This window comes from Gossypium raimondii, chromosome 11 (genome assembly GCF_025698545.1).
Source record: "Gossypium raimondii isolate GPD5lz chromosome 11, ASM2569854v1, whole genome shotgun sequence".
NCBI classification, from domain to species: Eukaryota; Viridiplantae; Streptophyta; class Magnoliopsida; order Malvales; family Malvaceae; genus Gossypium; species Gossypium raimondii.
Window position 1 is genome coordinate 14,565,014 of NC_068575.1, and position 19,574 is coordinate 14,584,587.

A 19,574-nucleotide genomic window follows, 5' to 3' on the forward strand; every position below is an offset into this window, starting at 1 on the left:
GGAAGATCCCAGCTCACCCCTAAAATTCTACTGTGACCTGACTTGCCTCCCTTCTCTATACGACATGTTGGGAGTGTAACAGCCCGATTTTGACCCTAATCGGAATAGTAGTTTTGGGACCACAAATCTGAGTCTAAAAAATATTTTAATATTATTTTGTGTGTTTATTATGTGTGAATTTAATTGTGTGAAATTTTCGTGTTTTAATTTTTTCGTTTGAGTAACCGATTAAAGAAAATGGCTTAATCGCGTAAAATGAAAATTTAGGGGTTAAATCTAAAGATACCAAATTGTTGTTGTCTTTATAAAATTAAGGATTTATGATGTAATAAGGCCAAAATATAGTTAGTTGGTGGCAAAGTAGAAGTATAGCCTTATATATATGTATATATATTTATATATAGGTTAATAAAATAAACTAATTATTAATGTTAATATATGTTTAATATATCAAAATTAAAGCATTATTTCTCCATCTTTTGGCCGAAACTAAGAAGAAAGAATAATGTTAAAAGCTTTAACATATTCGAAACTTGCAAGCTTGATTAAGGTATAAATTTTGTTCGGTTTTTGATAATTTTTACGTTTTTGAGATCGTTGCATTGAATACTTCAAAACCCATGTCTTAATTTTGTGAATTGTTGATGATTTTGAAATGTGCCATTGATGAATGTTTGAGTTTTATGATGTTAGTAGGTGAAATATGAAATATATGTGTTAGATTAACATGTTTTATTTTTGAATTTTTGGTGAATTTGAGTAATTAAGGCTAAATTGTGAAAAAAAAAATTTAAGGGACTAAAATGAAAAGTAAATAAAATGCATGGACTTGTATGAATACAAGGAATATTTGGCCTAACTATGTTGTTGTGAGATTTTGTGTATTTTGTGTTTTATGCAATAGGGACTAAATTGTAAAAAGTGTAAAATATTAGGGGCAAAAGGGTAATTTGCCCATTTATTTTTTTTGGATTAAATTGAATGATTTGGTGAATAAAAGGGTTAAATTTGAATATGTTTAGATTGAGAACCGAAGAAAACGAAATTAGATCGAGAGGGGTCGAAAGTAGTCGATTAGTCAATTTCGTCCGTCGATATCCGAGGTAAGTCAATAAGCATTTAAATTTGTGAAAATTCATGAATATATAATAGATATGTAGTAAATTGAATTATTGAATTGGTTAATTGTCTTGGCTGAATGTGTATGCTAGGATAGGGATTTTCTTTCGAGTTCGATTCGATTGATAATCAATGTTTGAAGCCTGTACGAACCCTAGGCATAGATGGGATACTTATGTCATGACATAGGATTTTCAAAAAGTGTTTTCGTGTAAGACCACGTCTGGGACGTTGGCATCAACTTGTGTTTTCGTGTAAGACCCTGTTTGGGATAGTGGCATCGATCTGTGATTACATGTAAGACCATGTCTGGGACGTTGGCATTGTACGAGCCTTACAATTATCCACGTATCCTTTTAAATTCTGAACGGATATGTAATTGAATTATATGTGCAGGTATGTATTAGTTAAATGAATATATGGAAATAAGGTAAGTTATTTATTTGGAATTATATATAGTATGTGAATATAAATTTTGAATTATCATGTTTGTACATATATGTGCAATTCGGTTTTAGTTGATAACTATGTTGCCAAAGGTGAAAGTTTTATATGCATTTATACAAGGTTATATTCGGTTTTATAATTGTATATGTGATCAAAGTATGACTATGTAATGTATGATATCTTTATATAGTAAATTATGTGCCTTTAATCTTTACTAGTTAAATATTGCTTATGCTTATGACTTACTAAGCTTTAAATAGCTTACTATGTGTTTGTATTTGTTTACCTTGGTTTTATAGATTTTGAAGTCGTTATGAGCTCGGGGATCGTCAGTAAAACTTATCACACTATCGACTAACTACGGTATATTATAAGCTGAAATTTCTTTTGAAACTATGGCATGTATAGACTAGCTTTGGAGTTTGCTTAATTTGAAAATGTATGTATTAAAGCCATGCGAAAATGGCTTAATTTACTTGTTTGTGTTTGGTTTTGGTTGAATTAAGACTTAAGCTTACTTTAATCATGGTTTAAATTTTATGTGGATGATATTTATATGGTGATATTTCATTAATGTGTTTCAACAAATTAAGTTGTTGAGGTAAGTAGGTTTGTTATATTTCTTTAGATAAGTAATGTTAAAATAATGTTTAGGTTATGTAATATATACGTAAACGATAGGTACAGTATGTTTGAATTTAGTAATTAAGTAAGTATAGGTTAAGAATTATAATTTAATGTATGCTTGTAAATATTGGTAACTACTTACTTTAGGCCTATTAATAGAGTAAATGAATGTTTATATGTTCTAGTGTATTTTGGATTAAAACTTATGGCTTGGATATGAAACTTGAAATGGCATGTTTCAATTGTATAGGTTGGTATAAAATAATGATTTAAGTGTATATGTATAGTAGGTTAATGGGATGGCCTATAATAATGAGTATGATATGTGTTTTATATCATAATATAAATATAATATGGATTGGTTGATACATATACAAAACTCGAATATGTAATGTCTAGCTTAGTATGGTAAAGAAATATGGACTTTGAAAATGGTATATTTGAGACCATATATGAGCAAGTTATAAAGGAAAATATGCATGTTTTGATTCTTGGAAGTTTTAAAGTAAATTGTGTAATGTTTCTTATGATTTTGATTAATAAACCTTATATTAGGTTTCATTTAATATACCAAAAGTAGATATATTATTAAGCATAAAGTGTGTGCATAGTAATTATATTTATTATTTGAATAACTTAGAAGAACATGTGTATTATTGAACTATCAAATGTGGTATGAAATAGTGTAATATTCGGTGATATAATTAATGGTATATAATATGTTAAGTTGTTCGGTCTTAGTATATCATTAATTTATGCAGCATATATGTATAAGAACAAAATAAAAATTGGGACTTGTAATATGGTTGTTATGTTTTTCTTTAATATGTGCATGTCGTCAATTTTAAGAAAATGAAAATGATATTACCTACTGATTGGCTATGAGTTAATTTCATTGATATTTATTCGATGTATGACAAATAAGGATATATGGTTGAATATGTATTTATGAAGTAAATGCCAATATTGTTAAAGTTATATTATAATGTTTGAATTATATATGCATTGAGTGCTTGTAACATGATTTTTGTTACTCATTATTTATTTCAATATGTGAGTAAATAGTAGACATTGACATGCTTAAAATTCTAGAATATGACTTACGGATGAATTTTAAGTTGTGAAGTTAATTTGAACTTTAGTTGATTAAATGAATTATATGTATTATAATTATTTGCATGTGTTATGATTTATAAATTATGTTATATTGTTTCAAATTTAAAATTGTATGTGTATTGATAAGATTGAATTACGAAAAAAAATAGTGAATACTTGTTTTAATCTGTGTTATGTCTAGTAATACCTTATAACCCTAATCCGGCGACGGATATAGGTTAGGTTGTTACAGGGAGTAGCCCTCTTCATCTCCTTCAACACCTTAAACTTTGATGGCAGCCCCACAACTGAGACCTTTGGAGTCAAATGGTTGTAGAACAGAACAACCAGACCATGTCTTAAACGTCGGGATGCAACGCCTGTACACCCTTATGCAAAGCACCCATCTCCCTTTACCATGGCTTTGCATGCCCTCCAGCAGTCTCTTACTGGAGAGGCACGACACTTCCCTAAAGATCAGAGTGGTTGAATTGTGTCTTCCTCCTTAACTCTTCATTTTGCCTCAGTAGCTCTTGATGAAATAACTGCTGCTACTCAAAACTGATGCTTTATTGTGCCATTTGTTCCTTCATGAGTCACAACTGCTCCTCTTTGGCCTGAACTACCCAAGTTTTCTGGTCGGTCAACAAACCAACCAATAAAAAGGTCCATCTCTCGGAGTTGATTGCTGGCTTCAAAACCTCCGACTCGATATGTTATGTGGTAAGTGGTAACAAAGGAAAACCATCTCATTGATGCCTTTTCGAAATGTTATGTGGTAAGTGGTAACCATTTCACGATATCATTTATCAATTTTCTACTATCAATTCGAAAATTGTAAATAGTGAACAACATATTTGCTCTCGAAAATTTTTAAAATTAATCATTCAAACTATAATATACATTGATTTATCATAATTATATATTGATTTATTGAACTAAATTAAAATTCTTATTTACTTAAATATATATTAAATAAATTAGGGTAAACTACTTGTGTGATCATCCAATTTTAGTATGTTCTATTTTGATCACTCAATTTAAAAAAATTCAATTTCATCACTAATATTTTCAAATTTTAAAATTTTAGTCACCCACAATTAAATATTTAATGGAAAGTTGACATAAACATTTTTATGGACCTAATAACAAATTAGCCCTCTAATGTTTACATAATTTATCAATTTGATCCTAAATATAAAAATTTAACAATTTTAGCCCTCAATGTTTACAAATTTTTCATTTAGTTCTAATTCTAAAAATTTAATAAATTTAACTATCAACATTTAAAAAATTATCAATTTAGTTCTAATTTTAAAAGTTTAAAAAATTAAAAAAAAAACCACTTTTGGGTAAAAATGTGTTTTTTAAATATTTTTGAACTTTGAATCATGGCTAATGCAGCCAAAGGCTCGACCTTAAGAACGTCATCTATCTTTCTCCGAGTATCACCAATCTCAACAACATCAACTAAGAATCAAAAGAAAACGAAAACATCAAGACTTGCAAAGCTACATTTTCACAACAATCTTATTAAATAAGAAATGTCAGACAGTCAAATACTGAAACCAAATAGTGGAATTACCAGGGTCATTTAGAGTTTGATAAAGAAGGGCCTTTCCATGTTTGTGGAAGCAAACCTGTAATTCCAGTTTATATTATAGTTGAGGCGCAAGTAATGGGATTATAACAAGACGCCGAAACGAAGTGCTGAAAATAGCCCCAAAAGCATTGAAATGAGTAGAAAATTAAACACACTCAAAATCAAAGAATCTTACAGGCAGTGGTGGATCTAGAAATACGATTTAGGAGGCAGGGGTGAAATTAGAATTTTATTTTAGGGGACCGAAACTAAATTATATATTTTTATGATAGTAAAAATATAATTTTGTCATTTTAATAGCCTATATTTTTATAATTTTTAAAGGATTAAATCAAATTTTTATCATTTGAGGGGTCAAAATGTAATTTTATCATTACTAATTTAAAATTTTATAAATTATAAAGAACCTAAGTAGAATTTTTTTTTTCATTTTAGGGGGTGGTAGGGATCCGCCCTGTAATATTGAAGCTTGCCCTTCTTAGTATCCTGTTTAATGGAAGTGTATGGCTCATCAGTAGCAACCTCCATTTTTGCATTTTACTCTTTGGGTATCTCCACAATAAAGTTAATGTTAGGATCGACCTGATTAAGCAACAAGTAACAAAAAATAGAGGAATAAATGGAGAAATTTAACACATAAATTTAACGTGGAAAAACCCCTCCAAGGAGGATAAAAAACCACAGGCAAAAGATAATTTTACTGTAATGACAAAACGAAGAGTACAAAAGATGGAGATAAAAAACTAAACCCCGAAAAACCTAAAAACAAAGAACCCTCAAAACGTAAACACAAAATTCTCTAAATGTGTTATGAGTTATAATCTCTAATGGTGTATTTCTAAGGTTGTAAAAGAACCTATTTATAGGCTAAATTAGTAGGTCAAATAAACTATGCTAATAAATACTAAATACATTATACTAATAAATACTAAATCTTCTAGAAAGAAAATATATTTTGTTTAACTTGACTTGCAAGCAATCTCTTAGAATTTGGGTCACACAACTCTAACAATCTCCACCTTAACACGAATTATTACAACGCCATCTTTGCAAAAGCCTGCCACGGGCCTATCTTGAACTATGCAGGAAATTAACTGAGTCGAATCTGTGCTTAAAAGCTGGAAGACTCCTAGCCTTCGACTTGTGCACTGCCAAATCAAAACTAACCCGGGTTTGATTTTTACGAACATAGTGCCCTAACTTTTCAAAACTTGTATCCAAAAGAGAACATCTCTTCAACGAAACGGTCATACCTTTTTCCCTCCTATGACCAAGTTTCCTCTGCTCTAAATGAGTTGACTTCGACTCCATAACGAACGAGGGACGTCTGATTTCACCAGTCACTGTAGAACTTTTCAAAATATAAAGACTGTCGATTCTTTTATCTTTAACAAAACGAGAGCTCCACGAGATACTTTAATGTCGCTCGACTCGATATTGATTTGGCATACTTTCAAGTCTAAAATACTTAAGGAGATGAGATTCTTTCGTAAATAAGGTACATACCTAACATTTAAGAATGTCCTAATCGTCCCATCGTATATCCTAATTTTAATAGTACCAATAACAATTACCTTACTAGATGAATTGTTTCTCATGCGCATAACTCCACATTCAACTGAACTGTATGTGGAGAACCATTCTTTATTGGGACACATATGGAAAGAACATCCTGGATCTAGGATCCATTCGGACGTGAGCTTGGAGTTATCACTCGTTGACACTAACAAGAAATCATCACGCTTTCATCGGCCAAATTAGCCCCAACTACATCTTCCTCGTTACTCTCATCAGCTTTTTTATTTCACAGTTTATAACAATCTGCTTTGACGTGACCTAACTTTTTACAATAGCGACATCTTTTGTCTCGTTTCTTTGATGCTACCAAAACGGAAGCTTGCCTATCTGCCTTGCTATCCAAACCAAACTCATTGTCGAGTTTGTCTCTACTCAACAAATGACCCTTCACATCTTCGAAAAAACTTGTATGAAGGGGGTAAAGAGCATAATAATAGCATAGCCTGATCTTCATCATCAATATAAACCTCAACGTTCTTTAAATCATTTAAAAGAGTAATGAATTGACTGATGTGATCTCTAAGAAGCTCACATTCGTTCATGTGAAACGTAAATAGACGTTTTTTTTAACACTAAACGGTTAGCCAAAGACTTAGTCGCATAAAAAGTTTCTAACCTTTTCCACAAGGTAGACGAGGACTTCTCCATCAACACCTTCTGTAATACCGTATTCGCAAGGCACAACTGGATTGCAGACAAGGCCTTTTCTTCAAGCTCTTCCCATTCTGTTTGATTTAGATTCTTAGGCTCTTTCCCGATAACAACCTTTTTCAAGCCTGTTTGAGCTAGAATTACCATCATCCGAACTTGCCACAGATTGAAATTTGTCTCACCATCGAACTTCTCAATTTCAAACATTGTTGTTGCCATCTCTAAACGGGCTAATCTATAAAAATTGAACTAGCTCTGATACCACTTGTTAGGATCGACCCAATTAAGCAACAAGTAACAAAAAATAGCGAAATAAATTGAGAAATTGAACACACAAATTTAATGTGGAAAAACCCTCCAAAGAGGATAAAAAACCACGGGTAAAGATAATTTTACTATAATGGCAAAATAACGAAGAGTACAAAAAATGGAGATAAAAAACTAAACCTCGAAAAACCCAAAAACAAAGAACCCTCAAAACGTAAACACAAAATTCTCTAAATGTGTTATGAGTTCTAATCTCTAATGGGTGTATTTTCTAAGGTTGTAAAAGAACCTATTTATAGGCTAAATTAGTAGGTCAAATAAACTATACTAATAAATGCTAAATATATTATACTTATAAATGCTAAATCTTCTAGAAAGAAAATATATTTTGTTTAACTTAACTTGCAAGTAATCTCTTAAAATTTGGTCACACAACTCTAACGGTTAAAAACATCATCTCCCAAGTGCAATGGTATTTCATGCCAAAGAGAAATCTAAATCACCACTAAATCTCAATTACCATTCAAATACTTCAACAAATTATATTTCAAAGATTTAGAAATAAAGCCCCAAAAGAAAAGTTGAGACAAATACCTATTTTCGTGGAGTATCTTCGAAGAAGACTTTGTAATCAAGGGTTTCGGGTTGACCATCATGTTTGATTTGAACCTGAGGGTTATAAATGGCATTGCAAGAAAACAACCTTTTGGATAAGCATCTTCCATTGTTGAAGGTAAGAGCATTACGATAGCGTTAAAAAGCGAAGGGTGCTTTGAGTAGCAAGTAGGAATAGGAGGCAACAATGGAGCTGTCGGCAAAGGATACCATTCTAGCTGTTGTTGCTGCCACGGTTGATTTATATGAATTTTTTAAAATTAATTTTTATTTTTTAAACTTTTAGAATTAGAATTAAATTGAGAAGTTTTGTAAATGAGTAGGCTAAATTTATTGAATTTTTAAAATTAGAACTAAATGAAAAAAATGTAAACATTAATAGCTAAAGTTCTTGAATTTTTACATTCAAAATCAACTTGATAAAATGTATAAATATTGGAAGGCTAAATAAAAAAAGTCCACATCAGCTTTACATTAAGTATAATTATCAATAACTAAAATTTTAAAACGTTAATGATGAAATAATTGTTTTTGGAACTAGATGACTAAAATATAACCTACTTAAAGGTTGGATGACCACCCAAACTATTTACCCAATAAATTATTCTTACCCAGGTAATTATCCCATCAAATCATCAATCATCAAGTTCCTAATTAACTTATTAATATTAATACTCTACTTTTCTTTTAGATATTTTAACTTATTAATATTTATAATATTCGATATAAAAGCAAAAGCTAATAAATAATCTTAAAAACAATTAATTATTTTAAATGCTACTTAAAAGTGTTGATACTAACGCATCTATTTATAGTGATATATTTAGTTTTAATTGATATATTACTATAACATTAATTAAGTAATAATTATTAATTTAAAATAATAAGTGTAATTTATCAGTATAAAAAACACACATAATTTGTCTGTATTTATGATATAAGAATACTATAAGAGGATAATTAAAAATAGGTTTCTTGTTTATTTCTCACAATAATTGTTTACTTAATTAAATTAAGTATGTTGCTTATTTATTTATCATTGTAATTTTAATTATTAAAATTAATTCACATATCAATCACTACTAATTAACAACTATAGAGTTGTTTAAATATTAAAATACTTTGTATGAGTATGAATTTGTTTAATTAATGAATTGTTTTAATATATTATTATAATTTTCTTTTAAAAATTTTAATTATTAAGAAATTAATTATTTTATTTAATATTTTATTATTTAAATATTAATTTAGTAATATAATGAACAATAAAAGATAAATTCATCAATTCAAAAATTTTCTCAAACACATGCTTGTATATATTACACATAATTAAAGTTTTCATTTGAGTAAAAAAGTAATTCCATTAATAGGAACCCTAAACGACAAATAATATAAAGACATGTAAGAAAGTACAAACCACTAAATGTTGTTGCACAATACCAATGTCATAAAAAAAACCCCAATAGAGGAGACAATTAACAATAAACGTGACATTGGAAGTTTCATAAGTTAACTAGAAATGTATTACTTTGATCAACAGCCAATAACTTAGATCTCTTCGACAATGAACTCGGATAAACTAATTTCCTACAGCCAAAGGACCTTAAGAGATCCCACTACATTCTCGATGCATGAAAGCCATTAATAATGACGTATCCTCCTCTTCATTATCTTAGAGTTAATCTCCTGTTAAGAATCAATCTCATGCTCACCATCATGTTGCTCTATTTTGACAAATCCTTCTTATAACATTTCTCAATAAAATTAGTGGCACACTTGCTTTGATAAGTCTCATAGAGAACACAACAAAAACTAAAAGAGATTAAAGTAATATGGTTTGAGAAAATCATTGTTTTTTAATTATAAAAGTATTAATAAGCTTTAAAAAAATAGTGTCTTTGGATGAGAGGTTTGAATGTGAAATTTCATTTGTATCAAATTTTAAAATTTTAATAAATATTTTACTTGTTTGGATAAACATAACAAAGAATTTTAAAATTTATGAGGAATTTCAAGTGGGAATTTGAGTACCTTAATTTCATTTTTCAGATTCCACCTAAAAGGTATTTTTTTAATATTTTCATAATTTTATTTCATTTAACATCTAGTCCCGCTACAAAATAAATAAATAAATTTATAGTTCAAAACTAATTTTATTTAATTCCAATATATTTAAATTTTATTTTATTCATAATATTTATAAAATTTTACAAATCTAATGATATTTGTATGGTATATTTTTATATAATGATTCTTATTTTATAATTATTTTTATTTGTAGAACTCCAATAGCTTAAATTTTATAAAATAATTATTTATCATAATAAAGTAATTACAATTATTTTTGAATTAATGATTTTTAAAATAATAGCACTTTAAAATACCTAAAATTTTAAAATTCTTCACCCAATTAGAGACTCTAAATGTGTGTTTGACCGAAAAATTTGAAAGATGAATTCCATTTCAATCAAGGTTTTCAAAATTATAAAATGAAATTGCATTTTGGGTAAAAATTAATGGAGGATTTCAAAATTTATAAGAAATTTCAAGAGGATCCTGCTGTTTTCAAAATTTCTCATTTCTTATTTAATCTAAAACATATGGTCCGATTATAAAACAAAAAAATTTAAAACTTTAAAATATAACTTTTATTTAATTTTAATATATTTTTAAAATTGATATTATTAAAAATATTTACAAATTTAATAGTATCTATATTACATTTTTTATATTTATTTATTTTAACATCATTAATTATTTTATGATTATTTATTTAACTCATGAAATTCTAATAATCTATTTTTAAAACAATTATTTCCAAGCAATACAATTATAAGTATTTTGAAAATCTTCACAATTTTAAAATTAGGTTGTTTATGGTTAATGCAAAGTCTTTTTATTGAACTGGTGGTCGAAGCAGTTATGTCACCAATTCATCGGTCTGATTGTTCAATTGATTCAATCAATTTGATTAAAAATTTATTAAAAAATTTAAAAAATAATTTTTTTAAAAATACTCGATTCAACCGGTTCATACCAATTCCCGATCTAATCAATTCAGAGTCACCCTCCAAACCAACATCCCGACTTATTTTCGATTCAACCAATCTAATTCGATCCGAACAACATTAGTTTAATGGAATTAAAATATTGTCTTTCTAGCCCAATTCCAATTAAGAATTGCTAAGCAGGATTCAAAGGCCGAACTGGTTGTTGGGCCTCATAGAAAATAAATATATTCACATTTTTTTCCAACAAAAATGAAGTATTTTTAAATTTTTGTATTAAGGGTTAATGCACTATCCGAGGTCTAGATTTAGTCATTGTTTTCATATTGGGGCATGAATTTTTTTTAGCTTAAGAGTGTAAAAAGTACTCTAACTTTTTTAAAAAAGCAATGAAGTCTTTTCTTTTCTTTTCTTTTTGCACTCAATTGAGCACTTAAACTTTTAAAATACATCAAAAGGGCTCTCAAACTTCTTCAAAAAAAGCAATTAAGCAACTGTTTTTTCACTCAATTGGGTACTTGAGTTTTCAAAATGCATCAAAAAGACCCTCAAAATTTTTCAAAAAAGCAATTAATCCCCTGCTCTAATTAAAAAGTAAAAAAAATATGAAAAATAAAAAAATAGAAAATTATTAAATTTTATGAAAAGATTTAAAAATTAAAATTTATTAAAATTAGAATTTTTTATAAAAACGTAAAAATTATAAAATTTATAAAATCATAAAAAATTTAATGACCCTAATTTTTTCAATTAAAGTCATCATGTGTTGCAAAACAATTGTGACATGTGGCGAAAATTGATAAAAAATAAAAATCAATAAAAGTTATAGAAAAATTATAAAAGGCTTCTTTTGGTACGATAATTTTATAAATTTTTTATGAAATTTATATTTCTTACATTTTGTATAATTTTCTTACAACTTTATAAAATTTTATAATTTTTTATATTTCTATATATTTTATATTTTTTACGATTCTTATATTTTTTCTATTTTTAATAAATTTTTAATATTAAATTTTTTATTGAATTTTAATAAAATTTGTAGCTTTTAATGATTTTAATTATATATATATATTTCTAATTTTTAATAAAAGCAAGGGTTTAATTGCTTTTTTGAAAAAGTTTGAGGGTCTTTTTGATGCATTTTGAAAGTTCAAGTACCCAATTGAGTGCAAAAGAAAGTGGGGGGTTAATTACTTCTTTTGAAAAGGTTTCAGGCTTTTTTTTATGCATTTTAAAAGTTTAAGTACCCAAATGAGTGCAAATAAAGAGAGCTGAGGCTTAATTGCTTTTTTTGAAAAAGTTTGAAGGCTTTTTGCTTCCTTAAGCCATTTTTTTTTGTTAAGGTTAGTTCATGAACTTGACAACTGTTTTTATTTTAGGGTCTAACTTTATTTTGACCAAAATTTTTTTGAGAAAATATCATAGACTCACTTGGATTAAAAAAAATTCAAATCCCAATGTGGGAGATAGAATGGTCAAGTTTAAAGATTAAATTAGACCAAAAAAGAGTTCAAGCCTCAAATCTAATAGCAATTATCAAGTTTAAGTCCTAAATAATACATTAACCCTTATATTAATTGATGTTTTGGTTTTAAATAAGTTGCCTAACAATTATAACTCTTAGGTCAAAACATCTTCCATAAAATGAGGGACAATAATGAATTCTTAGATAATAATAATTTTTTAAATTTAAGATATTTAAAAGATTATTTTAATATTCTTATAAAATTTTAAAACCCTAAAATTAAATTCCAAATTAAAAACAAAACAAAAATCCATGCTCAGCGTTGTCCAAAAGTTGAGCTTATCATTTTCCATCGTAAATATTGCTTCCTCAAGCGCATACCCCCTCCGTTGCTTCTAGCACCTTCTCCTTTGTCCACCTCGTTCCCAATTAGCTATGATGCAAATCGTTTAAATGATCATGTTAATATAATAGCAGAGCAGGGTTGAAATACATGGAAACCAGTGACATAATTTAACTATGCATTAAATCATAGATTTGAGAATAAATTCTACAAAGATGGCAATTGCAATATCCTCCTTGTCAGTAATAGATGGTTTTCATTTAATTCTAGCTACAAAAATTTTATTATGTAAGCTTCATAATAAGTTGAATTTGTGTTTAATCATGATATATGTTTCCTGAACTTGGTCAGATTTCTTTGATGCCATGCATGAACTGAGAGATGTTTAGCTGATGATTTCTACCAACAAACCTTGTTCCATACGAACACTAAACTTCTCCTTAAACCTAAAATTTAGCTAGGTTACCTGTTTGTTTCTCCACGTCTTTTTATCAGTCCAAGTAGCTTCAAATGGAGTTTTCCTTACCAAAGAAGGAGATCAAACTTCATAATGGAGCATAGATGGCACCTAATCTACCAAATTCTAAATTTGTTTTGTTTATGGTTTGACTGTCAATAAGTCCTAAGTGGCCCAGGTAAAGCCTACTGTTTCTCCAATCAGTATCTTAAAGTCTTTCTGTTAAAATCCCACATCAGTAAGTCAGCGTGAGAGAAAGCGAGAAGCAGCTTTTAAAGGAAGCCGACTTGGACAAGAGAAGGCATACCTTTCTCGGCCTTTTGGCTAAGATCAAGTGTAGTATCTGTTCTTATCAGTTTAATATCTGATACGTGGGCCATTGGCTCACATGATATTAAATTTATTTTTTTAGGGGGAATGCCCACCACAGTAGCTTGCTACTGGGGCTTTCGCGCGTCGCCCCAGCGTTGCACTATAGCTCGGGCCAGGCGCACCCCACCCAATACCAGTTTAAAATTTATGGACATTATGTAATTGCTTAAGTAACAATGTTTATTTCACGAGGTATTTGTTGAAGTTCTTGACTCCGATTTTCTCTTTTGCCACAGCTTCTGATCCTAGTCCTCTTCAGGACTCTTTTGTGCTGCATTCTATCCTCGCTTTCTTCAGGACTTTTGTGTAGCACTCAAGGATGCCAAAAATGGTCCTATCTTCGCCCTCTTAGTTTTTATCTGTAGTGTTTACAATATCTATGTTTTGAAATGCTTAGTGTATGTCAAGTGTCAACTCACACTTCCATCATTCACGCTATATCTGTTAATTGCTAGTTCTGAAAGGACCCAAAGCATGTCCTTTTCAGGACTCGACATGCCTGGAAACAGATCAAATCAACTAGGATCAAAAAGTCATTCCTGTCAATAACAAATATCAGGACTTAATGCTCTGTTATTACGCACCTTATGACCTAAACCCTCCTCACACTCACCGTCGGGCCAATGAGATCTTAGTAGTTCTAGAGGCGCATTCTATGTGGCCTGTCACATCCAACCTGAAGAACCGTTTCATCGCTAAAGTGCTATACCATGGAGATGCTTTCTTAGTCCCTATTGATCTATTCAATTCCAGTTCAACATAGGGAAAACTAATGCAGCTGCCTTTGCTGGTCTTAGCAGCCAGAATCCAAGTATGGTTACCATTGCGAATGTAGTGTTCAGATAAAAAACTCCTACTAATCCTGATGTTTTTGCCAAGGCTTTCCAGCTGGATAACGATGTTGTTACTTATCTTCAGTCACGGTTCTGGTGGAAAAACAACTTGATTGTTTTCAACAGACTTGCAGTCTTAAAGTAGTACTTGTTGCTGATGATGTTTTTTCTGATTATAGAAAATTAAGGTTCCTGTTGAGGTGTGATGCTGAGGTTTTTTATGTGCGGTATCTTTTATAAGGTTCTCATTGTGTTGTTTTGAGTTTGTTAACAAGATTGCAGGTTATTTACAAACTTGGACCCATGTCAAGGTGTAAATCTATTTCCATAAACAGGGGGCTATGCAACATATGTATAAACATATATGCACAGAGAGAGAGAGTATTAAGCTTGAGAATATTTTCCTGAGGTACTAAATATGTGAATATTTGGATGAATAATCGTAAAACTACTGCCCAAATTCACATGAAACGTAAACAAATTCCAGAAAATGGCTTTTAAGAATTTTTTTAAGTGAATAATTTAAAAAAGCTAACAAGAAAGCAGCAACATTTACAGGGGGCAAAGATTTACAAAAAAGCCAAAGCTTGTTTCATTGTTTGTCTCCTAGGATGAAGAATTGCTCCCTTTGTTGTTTCCTCTCTAACTTGCTTATATTAATTTTTGACAATATTGTATAGACAAATCTTGCATGGTTAATTATATAAGATATTTATTCAAAGATAAATCACCATTCTGAAAAAATGATTGGAAAATAAAGGGAGAGAAGCTGATTTCTAACATTTCATCATACGTTGTGATGGTTTAACATGTTCCATTCTCATTCGGAAATAGTAGACAAAATTTTAACTGCTTATGAATATGCTTCTTGAATAGTTGTTTATTTTCCCTACATTCTCATTATTTGTTGACTAACATTGCCTTGAAAGGAAGATTTGACGACAAACCCTTGATGCAATCATCACAGCTAAGCCAAGCTTATTTCACAAACCTATGATCGCCATTCTTTCATGCAGAATCCAGTCCCTTCAGAACTCCAAAACCTTTTAATTTTCTCCCACATCAAGCTCGGATGACAGTAGGAAGCGGGAGACTTCTTATAAAAGGAGCAAGCTTATCTCGGAGAACGCATACCTTTCTCGGCCTTTTGGCTAAGATCAAGTGTAGTATCTGTTCTTATCAGTTTAATATCTGATACGTGGGCCATTGGCCTATATGATATTAAATTTATTTTTCGAGGGGCAAAGTTCACCATAGTAGCTTGCTACTGGAGCTTTCACGCGTCGCCAAAGTGTTGCACTATAGCTTTGGCCTGGCGCACCCCAACCACTACAAGTTTTGAACCGTTATTTTCTCCGCCAGGATTTGGTTGAAGTTAATGTTAAATTCTTTTGTCTATCTGTTGATCCTGAAGTTTGGTAAGGACACCAAATTAGAAAAAGTGTAACATCCGGAACAACTATTGAAGCAATTCCCACCACAAAAGTCGGCCTTGATGCAATGGGAAGTGTTCAGATCCTCTTACCAATGTTGTGGTTTTCTTTGGCACAACTATTTCAATCGTTTTGCAATGCATGGTGTATCCGTGTATTTCAATCATTCATACAATGTTTGTTGATGGAAACTAAAACAAAATATTCAACATAAGAGGTGAATCCTCATTAGGTACTAGGGCTGTTGCCTCCAAAATTTTTGAAAAATATTATTAAATCTTTGAAAATTTTTAAAAAATTCAATTAGACTCTAAAATTTTTAAAAATCCTCATTAAAACCCTCAATTTTTTTTTTAAAATTTGTTAAATCCCTCAAAAACTTAATGCCAAGGTCCACCACTAATTATAATAATATATAAAGTGACTTTAACACTCTCGAGCTTAGGTGGAATCAACAATGCACCTCATTACCTAAAATCCTCCTCACAATTACTCCTGAGTCACACAAATTCTAATACTCCACACTCTATGCCCTACATGATTATCTCATCACTAAAATGCTATAGTTTAGGGACGTTTTTGTTTTCTCTTGGTTCAACATCGAGAAAACTAACACAGTTACCTTTTCTGCTTACCATTACAAGTACAACGTTTGGACTAAAATCACCCATTAAGCATAATGTTGTTGCCAAGACTTTTCACCTCCTACATAACAATCTTGTTACTTTTATTGTGGAATAACACTTTTTTAAGTACTCAAACTCGTAACATGAAATCTGCAAAGAATGCAAATATCATAAATGCAAAAAATTGCCGAAACTTCCCTATTCCCTAGCGCAATAACAAGATTCTGGAGCAAAGATCAGCTTCCTCTGTTTTTCCCCCATTTTATCAAATTTCTAGAGGAATTTGATCTCAATAACAAGATGATTAACTAGCTAGTTTGATGTGTTTGAGAAATGTTCATTTATTCAGTTAGAAGATCTTTATATTTATGTTCAATTAAAATCCTTTAGTAATAGAAAACATTATTTCTTTTGCTAGTGATACTAATAATTAATCCAAAATACTAAATAAAAAATGCACCAATCAAGCAAAACAAACGGAAACCATTCATTGATGCCTTTTCGAAAATTGTAAATACTCAACGACATATATGCTCTAATTTTTTTAAAAATTATTCATTCAAACTGTAATTATACATTGACTTATCATAATTATATATTAATTTATTAAATTAAATTAAAATTTTAATTTAATTAAATATATATTTAATAAATTAGGTAAGCTACTTGGGTAATCATTCAAATTTTAGATAAGTTCTATTTTGATCACTTGACTTAAAATACTTTCAATTTCATCATTAATGTTTTCAAATTTTAAAAATTTTAGTCACCAACCGTTAAATATTTAATGGAAAGCCGACGTAAACATTTTCCTATTGACCTAATAACAAATTTAGCCATTCCATGTTTACACAATTTATCAATTTGATCCTAATCTAAAAACTCAATAATTTAGCCTCAATGTTTACAAAATTTGTCATCTAATTCTAATCTAAAAATTCAATAAATTTAGCTCTGAACATTTACAAAACTTATCAATTTAATTCTAATTTTAAAAGTTAAAAAAAACTTTAAAAATTTATTTTTGAATAAAAATGTTTTTTTTTTAAATATTTTTGAACTTTGAATCATGGCTAATGCAGCCAAAGGCTCGACCTTAAGAACGTTACCTATCTTTCTCCGAGTGTCACCAATCTCAACAACATCAACTAAGAATTGAAAGAAAACGAAAACATCAAGACTTGCAAAGTTACATTTTCACAACTATCTTATTAATAATAAATGTCAATCAAATACTGAAACCAAGCAGTGGAATTACCAGGGTCATTATCACCACATGCTCCTTCAACTTCAGAGTTTGATAAAGAAGGGTCTTCCCATATTTGTGTAAGCAAACCCGTAATTCCAGTTTATATTATAACTGAGGCGCAATTAATGGGGTTATAGCAAGAAGACAAAACAAAGTGCTGAAAATAGCTCAAAAAAACATTGAAATGAGAAAATATTAAACACACTTAGGTCCGTGTGTTTGGCAGTAAAATATTTTCTGGAAAATGATTTCTGCAAAATGTTTTACTTTTCTGAGAATAATTTACATTTCTGGTGTTTGGATTAATCTGTGTAAAATATTTTCTGTTGTTTAGCAGATTTCCTGAAAATATTTTCTGGAAAAGCTGTTTTTACATATATTAATAAATTTATATTTTAAATTATTTTTACATATATTGCAATGATTTATTTATAAATAAATCAAATTAAATATATAATAATACTCAATTTTTAAGATATAATATTAACCGTCATAAATTGAAAACAACCAAAGTCAAATAAATTATTTATAATTATGTTATAAAAAATAAAAAAAGGATTGAATAATTATAAATTAGCTTCCAAACCACAATTAATACTAGAAATTAATAATATTATCCAAATACATAATTAGTAGTACACCACATAATAACAACAACATTGTCCAAGTGCATAACTAATATTACACCGCATTAAAAAAAGTATCAATATCTTCAACCTTGAGAAAATTTTTAAAGCCAGATTTTTTTATGCTTCTTACTTTTAACTAAAAAAGCTTTGGCCTCGGATTCATGATTCACTAGATAATCAAACACAGCACACAAGAAGTCATCATCAAATCCTTCTTCCTCCATTGACATCACTTCTTCGTAAAGACGTTGTGTCTTATCTGTAGTAAATTGTTGCAAAGCATTAGCAATTTTGCCAAGTTGTTCACCCACAAATTTAATTTGTTCATCAACGGCACTTTCTTGAACATTTTTTCTTTTACGTTTGGATGTGCCAGATGAAGATACATGTGTTCTTACCTCTTCAGTCTCTTCATTGCCGCAGTCTATAGGCATTGAATCTTGGTTACCATCATCAAATCTATGTCAGCAAATGTTCTGGCAAAACTCCCAGTTGCCATATCTTTGCCAACAACCAAAGTCATTTCATCATAATGATCAATGCTTTTATTCAAAAATGGTCCATACTTCTTGTGTGCATGTTGGATATTATACACAATTAGAATAACAAGTAAAAAAATTGAAATATACTTAACATATATATACATATATTACCATCACTGTTGCATCATATGTCACTCTATTACAAGTGATCATTTTCATGTTATCATCCTATCCAAATCCACTTTCACCCCGAATTGTGCATATAATCTGCCACTGGTTTTTTACAGTCCTCAAATGATTTTCTACATGCTTCGCATCGCATTGGACTTCAAATCTTTCAGAAATAGCTTCGACAACTCGATTAATAGAAACTGCTTTGAAAGTATTAGAAGACTTATTTCCTCTCTGGGCCTCCTCTGCTAAAATTTCAAGAAAAAGATGTTCCATTGGTTTTGTCCACCAGAATTGCTTGGAGGTCCCTTCTTTGTTGCCCTTACCCATTCTACATTAATAATTGTCATTGTCAATCATTTTAATATCCAACAAGCTTAAAACATAATAAATTCAATAACCAACAAGCTTAAAACATAATAAATTAAATATCTAACAAGCTTAAAACATAATCAATATCTAACAAATTCAAGACATAATAATTTCATAATCCAACAAACT

At 29.6% G+C, this 19,574-nt stretch overlaps 2 non-coding genes and 1 pseudogene across 2 annotated transcripts; 2 read left to right on the forward strand and 1 right to left on the reverse strand.

The window, feature by feature from the left end:
• Window positions 1-3,843: 3,843 nt before the first annotated feature.
• On the reverse strand, window positions 3,844-18,854 carry LOC128034748 (soluble inorganic pyrophosphatase 6, chloroplastic-like; annotated as a pseudogene).
• LOC128035034 (U2 spliceosomal RNA) lies at window positions 13,582-13,777 on the forward strand. Its single transcript, XR_008191438.1, has one exon. It is a non-coding gene; the product is annotated as a U2 spliceosomal RNA (small nuclear RNA).
• On the forward strand, window positions 15,614-15,809 carry LOC128035057 (U2 spliceosomal RNA). Its single transcript, XR_008191460.1, has one exon. It is a non-coding gene; the product is annotated as a U2 spliceosomal RNA (small nuclear RNA).
• Window positions 18,855-19,574: the final 720 nt, after the last annotated feature.